The following is a 5,415-nucleotide window of genomic DNA, read 5'->3' as shown; positions in this document are numbered from 1 at the left end:
AAACAGAACCAAGAAAATGGTCTGCTGGTCTGCAGTTTCCCACTAAGTATAAGTTGAGTATCAGTGCTGAAGGATATGAAAACCAACTATATGAGACACAAACTTGCTAAAATCATGATGTTACTGTCAGCATCTGCTTTAACCGTACTCATAGTTAGGCATTGTTGCATGATAATGTAGTTTATTTGTGTAGATTAATTTGAAAAAAATAAACTTCTATTCAATAAGGGACCGACTTTACATATCAAAAGAGAGGGGTGGCTGGGGTGTGACTTCATTTTTTTGTTTTTTATCTATCTCCCTCCCTGACTCACAGGGGGAAATAGATGACCCCCCCTCCACCATAAATACCCATATTTTTCTATATTCCTCCCCTAAGCCAAACCCAAACAGCACAATTCCCTTCTCAGTGCTTAAAATTTTTTGAAGTGCCGAACTGTATTGAATTGAACTGTATCACTCCATGTACATATTTTTGTGATTTTTTTTGATAAAGTGTGGAAGCTGTGGCCTCCTGACTACACTGCAGTTCCCACACATATGTACTGTAGGTGCCTCACAAACACTCTGAGCCTGAACCCTGGTTTGACACCCTGAGGATGTCAACAGGGGTGGCAGTCCTCTCTGGCAGTGGAGGATCAGAGATGTCAGCGTGGAGCTTTGGTGAGTAATGCCCCTGCATGCCTGCTGGCTTTCACCAGTCTCGTCTGACCACTGTTTGCCTTCCCCTGCTCTCCCTCCAGCCAGGCTCATCCTCTGTTTGCTCAGACCCGTTTTGACACAGAGGTGAGAGAAAAATGAGTCCTGCGTGCTTGTCTGTATGTGCTCATCTCAGCACCTGAGCATAACCTCATCTCCAGAGTTCCCAATTTTCTGATTCTCTTAACCGGCGGCCTCGCTCCTGAAATGCTGATTTAATGATTTGAAAATAATGCTCTCTAAGCCTTTATCAACTCTAAATATGTCAATTCCTTAACTTGTTAAGAACATGTAATGTTATAACTGAATCAATATACTTTTAGAAGTCTTCTCTTTGGTCTTTGAGGAATAGGCATGGTGAGTCTTTTTCATGACACAAGCTACAATTAACTCTGATTTGTTACCTGAGAAAAAATACTTTAAATAAAAATAATAATGCAACACTTTTACTTATGCCCCCAGTTTTCACAAGCTTAAAATACATTTCTAAGACTTTTTCTATGCACATACAAGACTTATCTAAAATTTTGGTTGCAGTTTCTGTTAAAATCCATGTTTGTGAGGACTTGTCCTTTCCCACGACAATCCATCCACCTGACAGCATATCAAGATGCTGATTAAAAAGCAATGTTACTATACAACTGAGCCTTGGGTTGGTCACAGGAAAAGGTAAAAAAATAAGTCTTTTTGTGTGTGTACAAAAAGTCTTTTAATTTAAGCCTTTGGAAAATAGGAGCAAAAAAAAGTGTTTGTGAAATGCCCATAATGAGATGTTAATGGTTAGATGATAGATTTTTGGTCATGGTAGATTTTCATATTTCTGCATAATGAAGCTGCTGTCTGCAGCTGGGCATCTTAGCTTGGCACAAAGGTTGGAAACTTGGGAAAACTTGACTGGCTCTCTGAAGGTAACAAAATCTGCCCACCAGCTTCTTCAAAGCTTTAATTAACAGTTTTTATCTCACAGTATATCAAAGTGTAAAAACAACTATTTATAATTTTACAAATTAAGGGGTTGCAGCATGTGCTGGCTTTCTTTCTTTCTGTCACTGCAAAGGTGTCGTGCATCCAGCAAAGACTAAAAAAATTTGGCATTAACATTTAACACTGACAGTAACTCTTCTCATTTTTTAATGCATTAAACAAACAAGATTCAACAGGTTATTGAGCTTTAGAGAATATTTCAGGCTGATTTTTTTTTTTGTAAACCTCTGGACAGAGCCAGGCTGACTGTATCCTCAGCTTTCACTATGCTAAGATAAACTAGCTCCATCTTTACTGCAAAGACATGAGAGCAGTATCAATCTTTCAATCTAACTCCCAAAAAGAAGGCCAATAACGAAATTTTCCGCAAAATGTCAAACTATTACTTTAATATTTTGTTTGTAAAGTGCACATTTTTACTTGCAGATAGTGGGAGAGTTGAAAAAAAAACTGAAAGGCGAGATAAACTTGACCTTAAGAGGATGAAAATATATTATCAAGCCCACAGATATAGGCCTATGTGTTACTGCTGAGTGTATCAGTTTGAGTGTTGTGGTTTAATGAGGCAGCGATCACTTCTGCAGGTGTGTTTGCCTCTCACCGCCCTTTTTAGGAGGGATTACTGACCCTGTGGTTTTGACACTAACCTTGGAAAACATTTGCTCAGTTTCATCCTTCTTCTGGATGCCACCAAAGAATAGCTCCGCCAAGCTCTCCACACACACACACACACACACACACACACACACACACACACACACACACACACACACACACACACACACACACACACACACACACACACACACAAAGATTATTCCTGGAAGAACAGGCCATCAACAGGAAATCATACTTTAACCCTTTGAAACGTGAACAAATTGGCTGGATTTCTCTAAAAAAAAAAAAAAAAACAAGGGAGGAAGGCAATGAACAACAAAGAAATGACGTAAAAATTCTAATAATTTTGTAACATAGTTTTAAATATGTTATTATGATAATTAGAACTACAGCTTTTCCCTAACATTTCCCTTTGCTTTACTAAAATAATTTTCTAAATCTATGTATTTCTTGCAATTTGTGAAACATTTATTACCAAGTTGCTTATTGCCTTTTTCCCATGTTTTTGAAAGTAATCAAACCAATTTCCTCAGGGCCCAGAGGTTTAAATACTTGTAAAAGCCATCTGGAAGCAGCACAGGGAGAGTGATGTTGTTCCAGATTTCAAAGGGTTAACCTAATGGATAATGATTGAGGTAATCTGCATTGAAACGTCTTTATCATCAGGTCAGCTTGCTTACTGCTGTGATGTCTGACCTGAACACAAAATGTCGGGTTGTTAATATATTCCTAATGGTGTGCTACTTCTCAAGAGCAGCCATAGTGTGGTGCAGCTCACACCCAATAACACTGCGCACTCGGGTGACAACACACTTTGTCTGCTGGGTGCAAACTGGCTCCGAGGAGGACTCCTGAGCAAGGCAGCGTTTACTCACAGGACGGTGCAGCAGGTAACAGATCTATACAAACAGCAGGAGGCAGGTGGAGGAATGAGGATGTCGACCTGTGCGCTGCACACACTATATGTACAATATCAGTGCTGACATGTTGACAGGTGACATTGCAGGAGCTTTAATTTGAAAAACTAGTTTAAAATGATGTCTAATAAGGATCCTACAAAATAAAAAGCAACTAGACCAGCCTTTCCTTGTGCACATTTTCCACTCATTGAAGTTATAGTAATAGACATGGTATGTTCTGGTCAGTCTAATTTTGTAGACCTGTAATGCATACTTGTGAAATTCAACATGCTGAGGAGATCATGACCAGATGGCCACAAAGATAGCAAATTACCGCCTCAACTGTCCAATAAATCACAGCAGCTAATAATAATTATATAAATAGAAACAAAGCAGACAGATTGGATGAATTGGCTCATTACTTAAATATATAAACAAATGCTTTGCCATATTTTGCTTTCAGCTCTAATTGGTTTTATTTTGGGTATTTCTTACGGATGTGGGGAATGTGCCTGTGGCACAGTCGGGTTGGGGGCGCAGGGGGGGCTGCTGTCTCGCCATGTTTGTCTGAGGAGCGGTGAGATTTCACACTGATGGAGGACTTGTCAGCGCAAGTCTTCACTCGCCTTCTTACTAAGCTTCTAATGTCCCCAAGCCAATGTGCTGCTTCACGGTGGCAGCCTCGTGCTAACATCATACATGCTCCTACTAAACAGAGTTCAGCCCTAATTAACAACAAGAGTGACGGCAGCCGACACTGATCTGTTATACATCCACAACACAAAGACCACTGAGGGGGATGTGAGCAGGTGCAAATATGTAAGGTGGATCTGAGCAGCATGCCTTAGAGATTTCTTTCTGTAAATTGAAAATGGAAACAGGTATAGTTTGTAAAAATTTGTATTTAAAACTAACTAACAATTAATCCCAAACTGTTGTCTATTTTAATATAAAGCGGCATTGGCAGAATGCCTTCACAATTAAGGGAAAAAAAGAGAAGCTTTTGAGAGCTTCGCTATGTGGAATATTTTTAATATATTAATATATTTTTTTTAATGTTTAAAGTGCTTTCAAGGCATTAGTTAATGCCTATCGCCACTTACAGTAAATTTAGGATTTCAAACTCTTGAAATGGTTAAAAAACTGAAAAAGTTTAAGTTGTTATTTATATGGCAGTAGATAGATAGTAACTTAAAGAAGTTGAATAAGAGAAATGTATGCAATAAAAGTAATGCAAGTGTCAACCTAACTGCAAAGGCCCTGACACACCATGCTGACGGTTGGTTGTTCGTCAATGTCAGGTGAAGGCCTGTCGCCCTGGTTTTGGCAGTGTGTCCCGCACCGTTGGCAATAGTTGGACTTTGTCAGCTAATTGGCAGATTCAGCGTGTTAAATCAGTTTCGGAGATGGCAGAGACTGAATGAAACCACTTTGATTGCAAGATCATTTCAGTGCACAAGAAGAGAAGTGGAAGTGAGGAAGGCTAACAATTTGCTAAAATCAAGAAGGGATGTGATCAAAACGAATATGTTATATAGTAGAATTGGTTTGTGATTGTTTATGTTTTCCATAGCGCACGATAAATATTCTTTACTCCTTCATCATCAGATTGTGCTGTTAATTTGCTAACTGGTGTCTATAATGTGTCCTTTCTGTTTCCATTTTTGAATGTCAAATACAGAATGCCACCCCCGGTTGGTATGGAGAGTTATTTCCCTTTATGCAGCTGCAGAACATCTGTGCTAATTAGCCGTTGGCTGTGATTTTTGCGGTGTGTTAAATTGCAACTTTTTCGCCATGATACAATCAACATGAGACGATGCAACAGTCGGCCTTCATTTCCACTAGTTTTTGATGTTAGTTTGGTGAGTCTGGGCCTTAGCTGCTATGTGAATGAGAAACAAGTTGTGATTCACTATATAAAATCAAAGATGATATAAAGTGTCAGCTGAAGACTGAGCAAAAAGTTTCTTAAAACTGGTGCGTATGTGGTAAATAATTCTTCCTAACAGGGATAATCCTTATATCAGTGGTGGTAAGTGGCACCACAATACAACTCAAACTCTTACAGGCTTTCAGACGATCTCTGACACTTTTTGGTAAATGGGGCGCTGTTTGCCTGGAAGCCCATAAAGCTTTAACTCTCCAAACAGTTCAACATCTGCTCGCAGTGCTGGCATGAAGTGACACCACTGGCCCAATTGCTATATCTCTT

The sequence above is a fragment of the Plectropomus leopardus genome, chromosome 15 (assembly GCF_008729295.1).
Source record: "Plectropomus leopardus isolate mb chromosome 15, YSFRI_Pleo_2.0, whole genome shotgun sequence".
In the NCBI taxonomy this organism is placed as follows: Eukaryota; Metazoa; Chordata; class Actinopteri; order Perciformes; family Serranidae; genus Plectropomus; species Plectropomus leopardus.
This window is presented reverse-complemented; position numbering follows the sequence as displayed.